Source organism: Macaca fascicularis, chromosome 1, assembly GCF_037993035.2.
Source record: "Macaca fascicularis isolate 582-1 chromosome 1, T2T-MFA8v1.1".
NCBI classification, from domain to species: domain Eukaryota; kingdom Metazoa; phylum Chordata; class Mammalia; order Primates; family Cercopithecidae; genus Macaca; species Macaca fascicularis.
In genome coordinates this window covers 173,315,039-173,335,959 of record NC_088375.1, presented here as the reverse complement: position 1 = coordinate 173,335,959, position 20,921 = coordinate 173,315,039, and the positions used below count along the sequence as shown (strand labels likewise).

Genomic DNA, 20,921 nt, shown 5'->3' with positions numbered 1-20,921 from the left:
CCTGGTGTGGAATGTACTATTACTTATCACTTTGTATCAAATAAAGTGACTTCAGGCAGGGTGTGGTGTCCCACACCTCTAATCCCAGCACTTTGGGAGGCCGAGGCAGGCAGATCACTTGAGGTCAGGAGTTTGAGACCAGCCTGGCCAACACAATGAAACCCCATCTCTACTGAAAATACAAAAAAATTAGCCAGGTGTGGTGGCACACGCCTGTAAATCCCAGCTACCTATGAGGCTGAGGCAGGAGAATTGCTTGAACCCAGGAGGCAGAGGCTGCAGTGAGCCAAGATGGTGCCACTACACTCCAGTCTGGGCAACAGAGTGAGACTCCATCTCAAAAAAAAAAGAGTCTTCAAAGTATAAATAACATTGAAGTCAAATCTTAAAAGATGCTTAGATAAATGGAGGACCATCCTAAGGAAAGGAAAGATTCGTGGTGTAGTAAGTTAGTAAGAACTGAGAAGAACAGTATGCCAGCAATCAGGAGAGCCAGGTAACCTCCCTCTTTTCCTTCCCTCTTACCTTCTGTGTTTTTCAATGTCCTCATCAATACAATGGGTACAGTACTAATAATGAATGACCCTTTCCTCCCAATCTTGTATTCTTATACAGAAACAACAATAAAACAGTATTTGTGGCGATTCCATGAAGAGCATAAGGCAATCTGTATATATTATCATTAGTCAGTAAATGTTAAGAGTGTCTAATGTGTGTCTTGCCTTAAAACTGTAGTTCTAGAAATTATTGTCATGAGCACTTCCCCATGGGTACAGGTTGAGAGCTTCTTCACGCTAGATGACTAAGCACGTTTTCTAAAATGACCCACGCTGGGTTGAACCAGGGTGAACCTCCTTAGCTCACAGCATAACAAGTTCCAGTCTAATCATATTCATTCATAAAATTGTGTTTGAGGAAAAGAGAAAGATGCCTAGTGTAAGAAGTATGGAATACCAAAGATTCTTTGTTTTCACCAGAATTCAAGATGGCTCCCAGCATCCTCGGCTCTCCTTTCTGGAAAGTCTACTCAGGTACCCGTTCTTACCGTGCCCCACCCCGCTTAGTGGTCTGGTGAAGGGAATTGGAATAGTTGAGATGAAACTTCAGTTGCCTCTTTGTGGTAAGAATCATAAGAGTTGAGATAGGCTAACGTAAGACATTTTTCTGGCTAAGATATTTTTAAAAGGTTGGAAGTTAGCCTCATTATTTAAGGCATATTTGCTATGGGTACTGTAATTTCCTTCATTTTTCTCTGAACTAGTTGGAAAGCTAATGCTTGGAATGATATCACATTTGGGAGTAAGACTTGGTGTTTTAGGAAGATGAGACCAAAATTGAGGAGGAAGAGTATAGCTGCCAAGAGTCAGTGTGGAATCGATGTCACATGTGCACATAAAGGAGGTTTCAACCTCTGACACTCCTTTTATTGTGCAAAGTTGCCACAACACAAAATAGTAAATTATTAGAGAATCCAGAGAATCAAACTTTAAAGGGTCTTGAAGAAAAGAAAAGAATGTCCTTTATCAGGTCCCCAGGGCATGGGGCAGGGATCAGGGAGGCCATTGACTGCTCTGTGGTTAGCACTAGGTTGCAAGGCTTCTACTGCCTTCCTTAGCATTTCTCACAGGAATGCCTCAACTAGACTAGCACCAGTTAGTAAGCAATAACTGTCCAACACACATCCACGCTCAGAATGAAGGTGAGGTTTTACAGAGCTACAGCAAATCAAGGTCACCGCGCTAAAAACCCAAGGCTTACTTTTGGCTGCAAACGTAAGCTACATTTGGAAATTTCGTGGCCACTTTTTACAAAGAAAACCTCTCTCAAGATTGCAAAGCAAAGGGAGAAACACAGGGTGTTGAAGGGAGGTAGCATAGCACAGCATTGTCTTTATCTGTTTTGACTGCCAGAACAGAACACCATGGACTGGGTGGCCTATAAACAACAGAAATTTATCACTCACAGTTCTGGAGAGCGGAAGTCCAAGATCAAGGCTCTGGCAGCTTCTGTGTCTCGTGAGGGCCCACTTCCTGGTTCATAGATGGCATCTTCTTGCTGTGTCCTCACATGGCAGAAGGGGCGGGGTTGCTCTCTAGGGTCTCTTTCATAAAGGCACTAATCCTATTCATGAGGGCCCTACCCTGTGACCTGATCACCTCCCAAAGGCCCTGCTACCTATTACCGTCACATTGGGGGTGAGGATTTCAAGATTTGGATCCTAAAGGGCCACAAACATTCAGCCTATGGCAGTGGTTAAGCACAAAATTTCAGGGGTTCAGAGAGGCTGCTGTCTGAATCTCTGTCCACTACTTGGCACATTGCTTTTCTCTCTGAACCAAAGGTTTCTCATCTCTAAGTTGGAGATCATCATCACTAACTCAAAAAAATTGTATTATGTTAGGAGCAAAGGAAATCGTGTATTTGTAGTCATTTTCACAGTGCCTGGAAGTACAGTATGCACACAGGTCATACAATTAAATAATCCTTTTTCACCCAGGCTTTGAAAATATCATGCTGTCCCTATTGCCTTCGCGCAGCAATATTCTGCCCATCCCCCCAGATCAGCTCAAGCACTACTTTCAAAGTGAAACCTCCTCTCCTCCACCCAGCTTGCCATCATCTCACACGGCTTAAGCTCCTGCTGCCTTTTGTGTCTGCACATTGACTCCACCAACCTCATCTGGCCTTGTTAGTTAATATACATGTCTCCTAGAGGAGAACCTCCAAAGGGAAGGATCTCTCACTTAGACATTTCACTATCTTTGTTGTGTGTCACACAGTGGGTTTTATGCTCAAATATTGTTTGAATGAATAAAAGTAATTAAAATGCATATAAATGCATACAGGAGACATTTATCCCCTCTCTGACCCTGATGAATTTTCATTTCTTCAGAAGAGCCAAGGGTGATAAATGTGTGATAGTTCATGCAATACTTCCTTGTAAGAAATGTCCAGGATGTGGAAGAACCATGGCGTTGTATCCAAAGAAAACCTATGCAAAATTCTCTAAGTAAAGCTTTGCTACTAAGAGCTATGGGCTTTCTTTATGTTGTTCTAACCACTTCCCTATTTACAGCGTAAAGGTAGAGGCATGTGGTTTCTTAAAATGAATCCCCTCTCTGATATTGGCTTTCTTTGTGGCTTTGATAAATCACTTAACCTTGTGGCCTCAGTTTGGCCATCTGTACCATGGGGATAATACTTTGCCACCTGTTTCTCTGTGTGGTTAGAATTAGGTAAAGAGGTTATTTGGGAATATCCTGTCGGTAGGGGGAAGATATTACGTTTCAGTAGAGGCATTTGTACATCGTTATACATTAGTATAATTACTGTGCACTTTAAGCTGAAAGATCGGGCTTTCAAAGACTTTCTTTTACCATGACTTAAAATTGTAACCATAATAAAGTATTTACTCATGACTATTTGTCTTATTCCTGATAATTGAAAAAAGAAATCTTTCTTCGTCCCTTTGCCTTTTCAAGAATTGTAAGTTTGCCTGGTTGATGATCTGAAGGGGCTAACTTCTTAGAGAATTATTTGGAGTAATCATCAGTTACATCTTAAAGTTTCTTGAAAGTTTAGATCTTCTTAAAACTTATCTTTTTGCTTAAAATCTTTGCTATTTTGAAGATTAAGAAGATAATGAATGATAGTTTCTTTAAATACTCTGCACTAAGTAAAGCAATTCTGTGCCTTAGAGATTTAGGAACAGGGAGCAGCCTACACGATCCACATTGGGCAGCACAATTGAAAGTAATTGAAAGAGTTATGGTCTGGGAATCTTTTGGTATAATGTGTTCCCAGTATCAGCAAAGATTGTTTTTGGCTGAAAGTAACAGAATATCTGACTGAACAATGGCTTAAAAAAATAAGGAGTCACATTTTTCTCATACAAAAACAAGTATGTGGCTAGGTATGGTGACTCACACTTGAAATCCCAGCACTTTGAGAGGCTGAGGCAGGAAGCACTTGAGGCCAAGAGTTTGAGACCAACCTGGGCAACACAGCAAGACCCTATCTCTACAAAAATTTTTTAAAATTAGGAGAGCATAGTGGTAAGTCCTGTGGTCCTAGATACTCAGGAGGCTGAGGTGCGAGGATTGCTTGAGCCCAGGAATTTGAGGCTGCAGTGAGCTATGATGGCACTCCAGCCTGGGCAACAGAGAAAGACCCTGTCCCAAAAAAAACAAAAACAAAAAAAGCAAGTAGGTGATTCAAGGCTGTTAGGGTGGCACTTGCAGTGCCATCAGGGATTGAGATTTCTTCTCCTAGCCATGTTTCAGTGGGTTGTTTTTATAAGGTCACAGCATGGGCGCTGCCCTCCTGCCTTATGTCTGCATGCCAAGCAGAAAGAAGGGAAAAGGTGAGGGCAAAAAGGACCTGTCAGCTTATCCTGCCACTTTTTCATAGGATCTTCTACAGCACAATCAGACTATGTCCGATGATCACCTGTAGCTGCAAGGGAGGCTGGAAACTCTAAATTTTTAGCTGAGTGTATGGCTGCTGTCTATCAAATTAAGGTTTTATCAGTGGGTAAATAGGGGATAAATATGCTGGTTAACAGTTAGCAACATATTCCCCATTATTTTTACAGATGAGAAATCTGAGGTACCCAGAACCAAGACCAGAAATCAAGTCTCCAGTTCAGTGCCTTTTTTGCCGTATCAGTAGTTTCTACCTTTTTCTCCCCGACTGGGAGAAATTAACTACACTTATTTAAACAATTACTTTGTTTTCACATTTTTTATGAGTCAAAGTCATAACATATCCATTTAGATCTTTTGATAATCATAACCTGTGCCATCACACTGAGTTTTTTTTTTAATAGCAGCCATAAACAAATCACTTAGCCTTTTTTATTAGTCCATAAGTCCTTGCTACTGGTAAATTCAGGGTTTCTCTTAGGTGCACGCCACTTCAGAGACACTTTTTGAGGTCAGTTTGGCTTTTTTCAATATTGTATTAGCTTGCAGATACCCATTACTATCTGGGGACCCATTAATTTTTTTCCACAAATGTTTATCAAGCTCTTACAGTGCACAAGGTGCTCTAGTAGTAGAGTGAACAAGAGAAGCATGGATTCTGTCCTTAGGGTGCTTGCCTCCTGGAGGACGAGAGGACAAGGAAACCAGCAGTTGCATTACTGTGCTAGAAGCACAGGGTGCGATAGAAAATGAGGGGAAGGACATCCTTGTGGACAACTACAGGGGCTTCTGGCACTGCACAAGTCCAGACTAGCGGAACACCTAACTCCTATTGTCAAACAGTTTGCCTTCACATTACAGGCGTGCAAAACAGATCAACAGCAAATAAATCTTGCTCTTAGATAGCTAAGTACCGAAGAACTCAGACATACAAAAGGCAAACGTGACGTTAAACCCCCACCTCTTTATGAGTCAAAAAAAAAATACACAATGAGAGTTTAGAAGTAAAATTGCCTTTATTCCGAAAATACGCCTAAGATACACTAAAGCAATCGCCATATAAACCAAAGATTTATTGTGCAGCTTTCAAAGAATCATTCCAGTTTCTGTTTGGAGAGGTAGTCAGAAGTTTATATGCACTATAAACCTCTCTAAGTCCATGATCCTCCTGACCCAAACAGGGATCTTGCTCTCAGTGATGAAACATCTGAGGGTCTGAAGTTAACAATATCTCCCAGTTTGGCCAAGAAAAATATACCGCAGAGAATTATGAGAATTAAGATTACCTTTCAGGAAGTTGGGGTCACCAAGAAAGGTTAGAGGAGTGTGGATTCATAATATGCAGAGACAATAATAGAGGATCAGGGAAGGAGAGGTAAAATAGCAGGGCGACAGTCATCAGTAGATGGCAGGGCCTATTGGGGCAAGGACCACATCTTTATCATTTATCTCTGAATCCCTCTGCCTTGTGCCCGGCACAAGGAAAGCACTCAGTAAATAATTGTCAAATAAACGAATGAATGCATGGATTTGATTAAAGAAACAGAGAAAGTTTGAGAATAATAGGAAGTTCTTTCCTTCTCCACTGTGTAGTAATACAATATTCAAATGCATGTACTCAGCAGCACATAGAAAGAGGCATAGCATGTTTAAGTGCTCAGTATATATTTGATTTGATTTGTTTGTTTGTTTGTTTGTTTTGAGACAGGGTCTCTCTCTGACACCCAAGCTAGAGTGCAGTGACTTGATCACAGCTCACTGCAGCCTCGACCTCCTAGGCTCCAGGGATCCTTCTGCCTCAGCATTCCAAGTAGCTGGGACTACAGGCGCATGCCACTATGCCTAGCTAATTTTTAAATCTTTTTTTGTAGAGACAGGGTCTCACTATGTTACCTAGGCGGGTCTCGAACTCCTGGGCTCAAGCAATCCTCCTGCCTCAACCTTCCAAAGTGCTGGGATTACAACAGCAAATAAGTCATGCCCTTAGATAACTAAGTACTGAGGATTTAAGACATACAAAATGCGAGCACAAGGTTAAACCCCACTTCTTTATGAATCAAACACACACACACACACACACACACACACGCAAAGGCAGTTTAGAAGTGAAATTGCCTTGATTCTGGCAGACGTGTGCCACCATGCCCAGCCTAATACAAGTTTAGTTTTAATTCAGATCTACCTGGATAGACCTTAAGAGAAATGAGCTCAAAATTATTTGGTCCTCTATTTGTAGAATTTTTGCTGTGGCATTATAAGTTTTTCTCTCCGAACTAAGGTCCCTCCAGAAGGAGTGTCCCCTGACGTTTCACCACTACTGTAATTGTGGCACCCCCTCCCCTGGCCTAGGCCCCCAAGTGCTAGGTTTGTTCATCTTTCTCCTGTCATATCCACAAACTTCTTTGCCTCTTAGGAACGCTTTTCACTTAGTTGTAGAACATGCTGGTGAACCACTGAATCTAATTTGTCTCTCCTGGTTTAGTGCAATTGAATCATCTCGGGAAAATGAGAAGCAATTAGGTACCTGTTGCTAACAAGGCGCTGAAATAATCTGCCAACAGACGCACGGTGTTTATTTATTATTGGAGTATGTCACTTGAGAAAACATTACATTGCCTTTCTCCAAGAAGAACTGCCAGAATGATTTTCAAACGCAGGCCTCATAGACCTAACAAGTACCACCTTTGAGGAGCATGGAACAGAGAAGCAAGAGGGCTTGTGAGCCTCATTCAGGGTTAGTTCAAGTGCCAGTGCCTAGCCTAATGGGCAGTGTTGTGGATGGGATTTGAAGTCGCAGGACACTAAAGAAGAAAAGCAGCTTTTTTCTTTTTTTCTTTTTTTTTTTTTTTTGCAAAGGTCCTTTAAGTCCCAGTTCAGGAAATTATTAAATTCATTAGCCAGATACTTAGAAGCAGCTATTACTGCCCAGCCAAAGGAAAAAAGAGTGCCAACAAATGTTTTAAAACTACAACTAAACAAAAGTCAGGAAGCGTGTAATTAAAACTGTACCTTTATTGTATTGTAAAGAGTTTCACTGTGACATGGAAAATATTTAAAGGAGAAGGCTGTTTAGCTAATTTGTCTGCAAGTGAACTGCCTAGTGGAGAACTATCCTAAATTAACTGTAAGGCCACCCACTGAGCCACCCTCATAAAGGGCCATGGCTGCTCAGCTTGGGTTTGTGTAACATTCAATAATTACTAGATAAATGCACAACTAAAAGCTCTATTACACTAATAATTTGTACTGTGATAGATGTGTGGGACACCCTGCTGGGTTAATTTGTCATCCCTGCAGCAAACTTCTAAAGAGAGCTCTTCCGTAGTGGAATCATGTTAATATGTTGTCCCTGGGAGGACAGGTTAGAGCAGTGAGACCACTTGGCTCCTTAATCTCTTAAAGAGGCAAAGGGCCTCCAGGGTGAGTGCTGAAGAGAATAGGGTGATTAGCCCAGGGGACCTGGATTTAAACTCATCTTCACAAAGGAAGCTGCTTTGCCTTGGAATTCCTTTGCCCCTTTCTCTCTGTCCCTCTCAATCACACGCAGGCCTATGTGCCTCACTGGTGCACGCGTGCGCACAGGCACACACAGGCATAGACCCACGTATCCATACGTAGTGAAGGCAGTGGTTCTGAGCAAGGTTTCTTAGAAACCCCCTCATTTTAAGACTTCCTGGTATCGTGGGCTTCGACTGTACCTCGCATAATCAGATAAGCCCCCTTCTTTCTGGTTTAGCTTAATCTAAAGTTGATTCCATGTTTAGACTCATTATTTATTTCCCTTTTTTCAGCATAGAATAAAAAATTCAAGATTGAACTTGTGTCTCCTCTTTATGTGGAATGGTTTCTTCTGCCTCTCTCTCTCTCACACACACACACACACACACATGCATACACATACACAATTACTGTTTTAAATATGAAGCTCACATTTAAGCTTCAGTGCAGGATTTTCAACCTCCCCTATTGACAGAATCATAAATCATGTTAAGGTTAAGTGAAGTACCATAGCATGGGACTGTAGCTTTAACAATGTTTATGGAGTATCAGCTTATCATCCATGTAGGAAAGGAGGGGTGAGTGCTGATACTCGAAATGGGAATGTATGGCCCTATTAATGTGCTTGCAGTATCACTAAGAGTCACCCATTCCAGGCTGCATCCTTCGTGTTATTGAAACTAGCATATTGAATCACCCGCACGTATGGAATGTCTTTTAAACTTCATATTTTGGCAGTAAATTTACATTTGCCATTTCTTCATATCGAATGGTAGCTGCTTTTTCCCCCTGAAAAAATTCCTTTTTCTGATGCACAAAACACATCTGAGGATCATCAGAATTGCCAGCTATTACAATAATAAGGGGTCTATGAGCAAAAAAAAAAAAAAAAAAAAAAATCTGAAAGCAAATAAATCATTTGACCACTGAAAAATAAATGGGAGCAGCAGAGGGCAATGAAAAGAGCGTGGGCTTTGGAGTCAGCCAGAATGGAATTCAGATCCTGGACGGCCACTTGGGGTCTGCGTCAGCTTCTCCAAGTCACTTATTCTCTGCTGGTCTTTGTCTTCTCACCTGTCCCAAATTGGAAAGGCTTTCTGGGAGGGGAAGTGAGATGACACATGGAAAGAGCTTGGTATACAGTAGGCATCCAATACATACGTGTTCATTATCTCTCAGATTCCCCCATCCCCATATTGCTATTTGTTTTTGTGTGTGGTTCTCTTGCGATGATTCTTTCATTCCTCACTCCCCATCCCCAGTTCTCTCTTTCTACCTGCTCATGTTGGTCCAGAAGGAAGAATGTGTTCCCCCTCTCGGGGAGAAGCCACATTTGCCTAGAGGAGATGTGGTCTCGGGGACGTGAGCAAGCCCAGTTACCCCATCCCATTGCTCTTGTACACTTGGAGCCACGGGAGAACGTTTCCAGTGGAGCAAGCAGCCCCTCTCGCATAAGGCGTAGCCCCTTAGCCATGATCTAGGCTTTGCTCTGATCTGCCTTCATTCAGGCATGGCTCTTCCTAAAGGGATATGCACCTTTGTTGTTTCCAAGAATCTGTTGTTTGTGAGAGTCAATGTGGCAAATAATTATTGGGCGCTTATTATCTGCCAAGCACTGTGCTGGGCCCTAATGAACGAGCTAGACCAGCCGGTCCTGCTCTTCCAATCTAGCAGAACAGACAGATATTAGACAAATGATTACACCTGTGATGAGATGAATATGCAGGGAATTAAAGAAGATGGAGGAATACCATAGCAAGCTGTTTGAAATATTTGTGGAGATTTGGATGTACTTATGTCAGGATGTAAGGGTCCTCTTTGTTGGTATGAAATATGAATTTTTAGAACTTTGGTGTCCCTGAGGGATATGTCTAGATCTTTCTGAATCTCCAAATTCCTGAGTAGCATAATAAGAGTTGTTGAATTGTCACATACCAGGTAATGAACGGTAGATGTGTTAACACATATTCGTTCTAGTGAAAGATTCTTACAAATGAAAGAAACCCAACCAAGTTGCTTTGCCATTCCTCTACTCCCCCAAAAGCAAATAATGGATTAGTTTATGTAACTGAAAAGTCCAGGGGTATATGGCTTCAGGTAGAGATGGAGTCAGGTGTTCAGATGCTACCTTCAGAAAGCTCTTGCTCTCGCGCTCTCTCTCTCTCTCCCTCTCTCTCTCCCTTTTTCCCCCTCTCTCCCCTCCCCTACCCCCCCACCCCCACCCAGGTCTGCTATTCTCTGTATCAGCTTTATTCTTAGGCTAAATATCCTCAGACTGTGGCCCAGATAGTGTGAGCAGCTCCAGGCTTAATTTCCACCAATTTAATAATCCCAAGAGAAAAAAGAGCAGCTTTTCAACAATAGATCTAGGGAAGGGCCTACTCCTGGATGCTTATGATTCTGATTATCCGGGTTTGGGTCATTTGCTCACTTTTAAAACAACCCTTATGTTTAAAAGACAACGGAGTGCCTCATTGGTGTGAGCCGGCTTCCCTGTCCACCCGTGGAGTCAGCGGGTTAAGTCAAGTCCACCCTAACCACATAGGCTGAGGCTGAGGGACAGAGAGTTCCCCAAAGAAACATTAGAGCTCTGTTTCCAGAAGAAGGGGTGAAGAACTGCTGGGCAGGCAAAAATAATAGCTACCCACTGCAGGAGATAACAGCAAAGCTGGCCTGAGCGCTGGCCAATGGGCTCAGCTTACTCACTAGCTGTGGCTTGTTCCTGCAGTTAGCATTTGCAGAGCACAAGAAAAACCCAGGCCTATTTGTTCGTGCAGTAGACCCCCAGGGTAACTTGAAAACAGTTCGGCTCTTGATTCTCAGTTCTCTGGTGTTGCCTCATTGCACTGTATAATCCAGATTACTTTTCATGTATCTCAATTTATTCTAAAAACAATCCTACGAATATTAAATAACCCAGAGTCTAGCATACTGTTTGGCACATAGTAGATTCTCAACACATTTATTGAATGAGGCACCTGTGTACATTAATTCTAATCCTCAGAAAAGCCTTTTAAATTGCTACTATTCTTTCTTTTTTTTTTTTTCCAAGACATAGTCTTGCTCTGTTGCCCAGGCTGGAGTGCAGTGGCACGATCTTGGCTCACTGCAACCTCTGCCTTCCAGGTTCAAGCGATTCTCCTACCTCAGCCTCTTGAGTATCTGGGACTACAGGTACATGCCACCATGCCCAGCTAATTTTTTGTGTTTTTAGTAGAGATGGGGTTTCACACGTTGACCAGGCTGGTCTCAAACTCCTGACCTTGTGATCTGCCCACCTCAGCCTCCCAAAGTGCTGGGATTACAGGTGTGAGCCACCATGCCTGACCAATTGCTGCTACTATTTAAAGATAAGAAAATGTAGGCTTGGAAATGTTAAATAACTTTGCCCAGGTTAACACAGGGAGTGAATGATTTTAAAGCCAGAAGAGTCAAGGTCATTTTGTAGTAGAGGAAACTAAGGAATATAAGAGGCTGGCATCTTGCTAGTCGATACCCAAGCTGGAATTAAAACTTGGTCCCCTGACTTTAATCACTAGACTAATTATTCTGTTGCTTATTCCATTCCTTCTGTGAAATCTACCCACAGTAGGATTAATCCTCAAATCCTATGGGATGAATTCAGAAAGATACTTCGAGTTCAGGAGGATGCCTTGAAAGTAGTGTTTGGCTGGTAGCAGTGGCTCACACCTGTAATCCCAACATGTTGGGAGACCAAGGCAGGTGGATCGTTTCAGTTCAGGAGTTTGCAACCTGCCTGGACGACAATGAAACCCCGTCTCTACTAAAAATATAAAAGTTAGCCGGGCGTGGTGGCGCATGCTTTGTAGTCTCAGCCACTTGGGGGCTGAAGTGGGAGGATTGCTTGAGCCCAGGAAGCAGAGGTTGCAGTGAACCTAGATTGCATTGCTGCCCTCCAACCTGGGTGAGAGCAAAACCCTGTCTCAGAGAGAGAAAGAGAGAGAGAGAAGGAGAGAGAGAGAGAGAGAGAGAGAGAAGTGGTCTATGCTTTAGTAATCATGTTGCACGGAAATAGAGGCTTCTATTTCAGTGTAAATCTGACAATTTAGTGGAGAGAAATGCTGCAAAATAACCCATGGCTTTATGTTCGTTATGAGATTTGCTTTTTTTGTCTGCTTATTTCCTGTGTGTGTGTGTTTAGTTTTTTTGTTGTTGTTTTGTTTTGTTGTTAATGCAGGGAAAGACTTGCAACAGCCTAGATCCAGCACTTGGTCGTTATCCAAGAAGCATCTGCCTGGATCTTGTTTTTTGAAGTCCTCTTTCACAGGACTGCAGTTTGTAATTCCATTTCACTTCCAACAGGTCATTGGATGATTCCCTCCCTTTTTATGTTAATCTCTGGAATCATTCAATCTATGGTGGTTAGTTTTCTTCTCAAGTAATTGTTTTGATTTGTTTTTCATTCTTCATTTAGTCTCACAGTAGTATCGCTTACATGTTATGTAAAAGTTCAAGTTCCCTTCATGGAACTGGATTCTTGTCAACTTTGCCTATTAAACCATCACTCTAAATATTTCCAATAATCACAGCTGTTGCGTGGCGTTTGAACACATTTCACATCAGCCATCATGGAAGCTTAGGCAATTAGTGTGAGAATATGGTCAATTTCGATTCAAAGAGGCCCTGTCAGGACAAAGGCTGGGGCTCTATTTCACAGAGCTTAAAGTAGCACACTCAGGGTTTTTTAAACTCTAAATATTACAGTCTCCCCAAAGGCGAAGTATCTTAAAGACTGAGTCTAGATATACTGTATAACTTAATATCTCATAAACATTTTTAAAATAATTTCTTTTAAAAGGCTTCCTTATTTCAGATTTTTAGATTTTAATTTTATTTTTATGGATCAGTTGTACTATTTATAAACGTAATCTCAGAGACTGAATTCTATACATCCACTAGGGCTTAAACTAGATGAGCTTCAGAGAGTATTTAGTTCAAACTGCTTATTGTGAGAAGAGAGACCGAAGGAGAGAGAAGCCACCCACATTTATAATATGCCAGGTAGCAACAGAAACTAAGTTAAATCCCAAGTCCCTTTATCTAATCTGAAAATATTCCTAAAAAAATGTCCTAGATCTTCTGAAAAGCATTTGTTTTTGTTACTGTTTTTTTGTTTGTTTTCTGTTTTTGTTTTGTTTTAGATACAGGGTGTTGCTCTGTCACCCAGGCTAGAGTGCAGTGGTATGATCATGGCTCACTGCAGCCTCAAACTCCTGGGCTTAAGCAATCCTCCCACCTCAGCCTCCAAGTAGCTGGGATTACAGGCACCTGCCACCACACCTGGCTACATTTTTGAATTTTGTGTAGAGATGAGATCTCACTGTATTGCCCAGGGTGGTCTCAAACTCCTGGGCTCCAGTGATTCTCCTGCCTCAGCCTTCTGAGTAGCTGGGGTTACAGGTGTGAGCCATCACACCCAGCCAAAAAGTGTTTCTAGTAGTCAATATGTATTAGATTTCTGATAAGCAAATTCCCAATAACTAAAACGGTGGGACTTTCAAGGGAAGTGATAGAGATTTCCACTATTTCCATGTTTTGGGAGGCCATGCTCAGAATGTGGTGTGGTAAGAAATGTGCCTGGGGCCAGGCACAGTGGCTCATGCCTGTAATCCTAGCACTTGGGGAGGCCGAAGCGGGCATATTGCCTGAGCTCAGGAGTTCAAGACAACGCTGGGCAACATGGTGAAACCCTGTCTCTACTAAAAAAATACAAAAATTAGTTGGGCGTGGTGGCAGGCACCTGTAGTCCCAGCTACTCGGGAGGCTGAGGCAGGAGAATTACTTGAACCCGGAAGGCAGAGGTTGCAGTGAGCTGAGATTGCGCCACTGCACTCCATCCTACGTCACAGAGTGAAACTCTGTCTCCAAAAATAATAATAATAATAATAATAATAATAATAATAATGCCTGGTTGGCAGGGGCCTACATGGTGAAGAGGGAGGTGAGTGTGGACACTCAAAGATTGTAGGTCTAAGTAAAAAATAGCGTCTAGAGGGAGATGGCCCCATAGTTCTAAGCTTCTGGGTTAAGTCTCACAGTCTGAAATGTTTAATAAAGGCAGGGATTCACAGTATATTTGGTCAGCAAAGACTCTTTATCGGTCTAGGTCTTTAAAGAGCTTTTATCTTTACTTAGATATCTATGCTATCTATGATTATTAGGTCAAGATTGTTGCTACTGCTATTGTTGCTTTTACTTTTCATTTTGTTGTTTGTGGAATTATTTTCAAGGCCCTCATGTCATATCCATACTGATAGTATATACTATTTTATCAATATTTATGTACTTTTTTGTCCAAGAGACAGGCAAGCAACAAGTACCTCTTGTTCCACCACTCCTTTCTTTCATGTGTTCTACAATCAGAACAGGTCCTAGCACACAGGAGCAAATTTCAGTTTATTCATTGCCTATCCCATTCTTGTCTATGATAGTACTATCATACTAATAAAAGAAGCTAATGATCACTTAATTGTATGGTGAGAAACTGTGCCATGTGCCTTATCATACTAATAAAAGAAGCTAATGATCACTTAATTGTATGGTGAGAAACTGTGCCATGTGCCTTATATACATTGTCTCATTTAATCTTCACAACAGCTCTATGAGGTATTATTAGCCCCATTATACAGATGCCAAAACTGAGTTATAGAGAAGCTCAGCAACTGAAGCATAGCTCGTAAGTGATAGAGCTTAGCATTTAAACTCATGTCTGTCTGACTCCAAAGCCCTGGTCCTTATATTATACTGCACTGCTTTTCTGAGTCGTATTTAACTTAGAATTATACACACACACACACACACACGGATGTGGTCAGCCAGCACAGACCAAGGCATGTTAAGTAATGGTGAAGACAGACAATCAAAAGGCTACCATGGAGAGCTAATGAGATATCAAAAGCGACCAGATTGCTTTGGAAAGCTTCAGAAAGCTGAGGTGGAAGTAGTAGTGATTGTCAGGTGTCTGACTCACAGAGCTTGGCAGGTGCTTGGAGAGTGAACAAAAATTTTGTGGATCTGGAAAACTATGCCTGGGCCCACAGCTCCAATAGCCCTTTGCCTGTATTTGAAAATAAAGTTTTATTGGAACACAGCCACACTCATTTGTTTATGTAATGTCTATGACTGCTTCTGCACTGTAGCAGCAGAGTTGAGCAATTACAACAGAGACCATATAGCCTGCAAAGTCTAAACTATTTAGTATCTGGTCTTTACAGAAAATGTTTGCCAACTCCTGGCCTAGCCAGGGCCTTGAGCAACAAGGGTCTTGAAGTAGCTAAAATTGATCTACATAAAAATTTTAAAAGACTTTGGCCTTTCATTTTCTTGTGTGGGCCTTTCTTTTTCTTTCTGTTTTTCCAAAAGACATTAGAATTTGATCTCTTAGAAGATCCTCTCAATTCAATTGGAATAGACTCTATCAGCCATCTTGGAAACTAACCGTGGCATAAAGTTACTTTGTCTGGTAGCAGGAATACAAAAACACTGGTGTTTTGCAAGCTATCAAGCAATGTCATATATTTCTCTCAATTGACATATCCGAGTCCTTTCACGTGCATGTTCGTGATGTTAAAAGATTATGTACCAAATGTTTTCAAAAACCTTGGCTCACCTTGAGTCAAAAGCTTTGTTATTTAGAAAAGGCATCACCTCTTAAAGGTTTGAAAACCATTGCCAATTCTTCTTTCTTTGTGTCTCTGTTAAAATAAATCCCATGACTCCAAACTTCTCAGCTTTCATAAATGGCAGGCCTGATTCATGCATGATTTATAAATTAGGGCTATGGACCATTAAGATAGATTTCTCAGCTTTAGGTAGGGTATAATGGTGTCGTGTAGTGTGGTTTTCAATTTCTGAAGAAGCAAGGTACATAGTAGTTGACAACCCAAGCCATTTTTAAGTTCTATTTACCCTTATGGAAAGCTTCTTTTGTTTTTCAAGTGGAATATTTTTCTTCGATTTTCTTTTCCTTTTGAGGCTTTGCCTTATTACAAATTTTTACTTCTAATTATGAGTAGTCAAGAGTTCTTAATGCCAACCTTACTCTATGGAAATAGTGACTTTCATCTAAAGAACATCTGACTTCTGAAGACAGAGAAGAAGGTTTTTCTTATAATGGCGCTAACAGAGAAAAAGTGTTTGGAATCTCACCTGTTGCCATTGACTTTGTATTGATTAACACTGAGACTGTGAAGTTTTGCAGATGCCAGGGCTCAGGAGCGATTCTTTGCTCTTGTGACGGAAGAAGCCTGTATATAACACTGCCTTAAGACCACACTGCACCTGAAGGAGGATTAGATTTTATTGTTTGTGTTGCTCCCTTGACAGCTTTTCTTTGGAGCCTCCCATAGAAGAGAGACTGGGATTTAAAGGCTGATGCCAGAAAGCAAAAGCTAATGTGAAAGGAATCCAAGTCTCTGTCCAGTGTGTGAGAATCCGCAACGGTTCATGGACAAGGAATAAAGCAATTAAGGCAATGTCAGGGTTATAATACAGAAGAACATATTTCAACCCGTAAAATTTTGGTTTGAGGGAAAATGTGTGAGGGTTATTAGAGTTCTTGGAGGTTGAGCTTGAGAAAAACTACTGGAAATACTGAGAGATTACTTTCTTCTATCTCTTTTTCTTCCCTGAGACTTATAAAAGCAGAAAAATGCAAGATTCCAAGCTTGTCTGGACACAGCTCCCTGATACTATCTTATTTCATATGGCCCACACTTAGATGTTCTAACTAGTTCTGACTCCTCTTAAGAGCACTGTATATGTCTACAAGACCTCATCCTCATAGTGGACTCTCAGACCCTGGTGGTATTATAGAAGCCTCGCAACATATCCAATAATGATCTTGACCTCCTTTCTCAGTCTTCATAAATTCTGCTTTTAACAGAAGAAGCATTTTTGAGTTAAATATGTATCTGTATTTTTTCAATTGTTTGAATTTTTAACTTTTTTTCCTTCAAACTAAAACCAAGAGAGGATTTTCAAGAACCGGTGGGCTGCTGGACTGGTAGGGAGGGGAGTGAACAAGTAAACCAACCTGACTGACCTGCTTTCTTTTTTTTAAAGTATGCAGTGATATGATCATTCGGTAAGATACAGCTGAGTATTACACCTTTGGGAAATTCTGGCTCTCTGTTTCTTTCATTGTGGCTACTTTGTTCAGGATGTGTAGGCAGTGCCATTGCAGCCAGAGAAACCTGATCAAATTTCCTTCCTTCCCATCTTATTTGTATTCTTTGTGAAAAGCCCAAGCAGTTGTTTTAAACAAGTCTGGCCACTCGTTAAAGTTTGAACTAGTAGTGAGATCCATCAGGAGTGAAGTGTTTCTGACACTTTCTGCTGCTCCTGGCCTAGGGTACTAAGAGTATGAGATGCCGGAAGCAGCCAATTTTGTAGTGTCTTTTAATACACAAAATTGTATTAACATCAACATGGATACAGATGGATGCACTGCAATAAACTGTAACCACTTGAGAAAAGCCTTTATTGACTCTCAAGTAAATAATGCACATTTTAAAGGATCTAAATATGCATTTACATAATGTGCTATAATTTTTTATCATGTCAACTACTCACACGCACACATCCATAAGACATGTTTTTCTTCGTCAAAAATCTGGACTCATACCATTCTTTGTGCATTCCATTAGCATCATGCCAAATTCATAATGGTAGTTTTTTTTTCTATAAAAGCTGATCTGGCCATCTCAAAATGTGTTTGATGAATTTTACTCTTAAATTGATTTAACCCCAATGGCTCTTTCTAAAATGATTTGAGACAAATAAAAACTTAGGTACAGTAAAAATATCCAGGAAGAAGAGAGAAAACAAGAAATAGGAGAGAAGAAAAACAAAGTTAGGCAGACATTGATGAAATCTTAATTCTGAGTTTCAGTGGGTTTCATTGTCTGGTAGGCGAGGAATATAGCAGGTTATCCGGAGAAACATCATCTATTTAATAATAATTACTAGAGCTTTGTGATGTCAGTAACGTAACTATTTTCTGTTTGAAGTAATGAAGGCTCAGGATCTGGAATGATTTCTTCCAGTTGCACAGTGAACTGACAACTGAACCAGGAAGTCCAAAGCATGAGAAAGTAAGGGTTGCAAAAGATGACACTTTAAAATGCAGACTCGGCAATTGCCTAATTTGAAACTACAGGCTAAATGATTTCCTGGTATTAATTAAGAATTGATTCTCATAAATCAGTCATTGTAGAATTAATTCCATATAGTACCATATGTTCTTGTGTTTGTGTTAAACTCTATTCCACAAGGAAATAGTGAATAAATTGTTTTTAGTCAAATAAAGAAATGAAGGTCTAAATTTAAGTTGCTAATGATTGTCTTTTAGGTATTTAATGACAACAACAAAATGAGAGAAAGGATGTTTATTAACAGTTAATGGGGAGATGACAGGGTGCTTTTGAGTTATTTCTTTTGTCTCATTTCTTTAAAGATCAGTTCTGCTTGATCTTTGCTCAAGTGAATTTCTTTTTTGGGCAGCGTTCTCTGTTGGCCACCATGATTTCGTAATCTAACAATTTCCCATCACTTTCCATTGAGCACCTGAGGCAGCAGCACTTTATCTTCAAAGTCAGCCTACCAGGGGCTCTTGGCAGCAGATCGACACCTTTGTGTTTGACACCCTGCAAAAGTTGAGTGTTTTGTTTAGTTAGGCTCAGTACATCCTCAGCCTAGTTTGGGAAATACCACATTCTGTCCTTAACCAGTGACTGTTCCATCAGATGCAGGGTACCGAGTGAAAGTTTCTTGCCACCAGCAAGGAGGACTGTACCATGTTAGATGAAAAAATTCCTTTGATTTTTTAAAGCCAGTAGCGTAATTTGCAGAGTAAGAGATGACCAGAGCCATTTAACTTTTTAGCTTGTGGGTTTTAACTCAGCAACAACAATAGATTCCAAGATTTATCATTCATTGTAGGAAGTCCTAAGTTTTGCTCATTTTTCTTTTCTTTTCTTTTTTTTTTTTTTTTTTTTGAGACAGGGTCTTGCTCTGTCACCCAGGCTACAGGGCAGTGGTGCAATCTTGACTCACTGCAAGATCCACCTCCCAGGTTCACACCATTCTCCTGCCTCAGGCTCCTGGGTAGCTGGGACTACAGGCACCCGCCACCACGCCCAGCTAATTTTTTGTATTTTTAATAGAGATGGGGTTTCACCGTGTTAACCAGGATGGTCTCGATCTCCTGACCTCATGATCCACCTGCCTCGGCCTCCCAAAGTGCTGGGATTACATGCATGAGCCACCATACCCGGCCAGTTTTACCCATTTTTCTAAAAGCTCCCTGGTTCTTGGCCAGGTGGAAAAACCGAGTTTTGGTTTTGGCAAATTTTATTCTATGTTTAATGGTATGATTATCTTATTAACCTCTGTTTAAACTTTCAGTCATTCACTGCACATTCAACAAATATTTATTGAGTGCCAGACTCAGTTCTGGGGATATTGCAGTGGGTGGAAAAGCTATTTACAAAGATGGAGAAGACTGGGAGAATCGTAAGCTTGAGAGAAGAAGGTAATGAAAATTCGGATTCAAATAGGCTATGTTTGAGAAATCCTCAATTGTATGACCGAGGGCAAAATTTCATCTGTTTCAGCTCAGATTTGTTTCTTAAGGCCATAGTAGGAGCCTATGAATATTTATTGGGCAGATTAAAGATTGCATGAATTAAAGGGTTTCATCAGACCACCTGCAAGACATGGATTGGAAAGTTGCTTCCACTCCAATCGCCTATTTCCAGTCTTTGAAAACTACAGATGTCACTCTGAACCCCATAGTATGAGCCATTTCAGTCATGTGTCAGAAAGTGCCCCAATCATAAAGAAATCCCGGTAGGGAACAAAGAACCCATGTCCAGCAACTAATACAGATGCATTCTTTTTTACAGCCCTTACCCATGCAAGTGGGATAGTGGTAGAAGTGGTGGCCTGTGTTACTGGGTTTCTCTTCAGTATTATGAGTCATTCTTGGTATAAGAAAGGTCTTATTTTCCAAAATGTGGACATTCCTGTGATTTTTAGTTTAAAGTTTTAAACTGAAGAAAATAAAGTAAAGATAAATACTCTCATCTCTAATTTGGGAGAGGTTTCTCTGGCTCTCATTGAGAAGTAAGAGCTGCTATCTTGGCTTGACTTAGTTTGAATATCTTCAACCTTCCCATGCACTGCTCTTATCCTCCAGCCAGTTGTATCAATCATCCTTCTAATTCAAGGGCAAAAGTTCTCTTAGAGAAGTTATTAGGCACCTCACATAAGTTTTTTTTTAATCTAATGTAATCTTCTTGTTCTCATGAAATTTACCAGGGTTCAAATGTAAGGGAGTAGTAGTTGTCTGAGTCTTTTATCCGTTTTTGTGGGCACAGGGCCAACATTTTAGCAGGGGCCACTGCCTGCTTACCCTGTGGGTTCCCCTGCTCTAACATATATGCATTTCTGAGTTTGGCTTTGAAATATCATCTGAAGGCGACATAAACCATCCGTGTAAAGTGAGGCACCCAAATTGCATGGGTTCATTAAGTGATCATTTACTACATACTTCAAAAAATTTTCATCCTGAATTAGTCCCTAGAAATTTCCTTGAAAGGGGTATAAGAGCTTTAACAATGAATTATTGTCTATGGATAGCTCAGCGTGAAAGGGGATCCATATGTGCAAACTAGAATTTGTCATATGTAATGTCAGTTAAGTCAGGTCTAATCTACCAAATACATTTTTTATTGCTTGCTTCATTAAAAAAGCTCTTAAGGTAATGAATAATCTTCAGCCTCACCAAGGATTATTAATGCCTTTATAACTCATGTCCACTGAAAATAGAAAGACAGCTTGAAACTCTACCCTAATCTAACCTCCATGTTTGTCTTAGAGCCATAAGGAAGAAAATCTGTCAGACCTATCCAGTGTTAAATTCAGTCACATGAGCAATATTGTGAATCAGGCCAGGAAGAGAAATAAAGGAGGAAG

At 40.8% G+C, this 20,921-nt stretch overlaps 1 protein-coding gene across 16 annotated transcripts in view; it reads left to right on the top strand.

The window, feature by feature from the left end:
* The window catches only part of NFIA (nuclear factor I A), a 607,688-nt gene that overhangs the window by 527,425 nt on the left and 59,342 nt on the right, over positions 1-20,921 (top strand). The window lies entirely within an intron of this gene.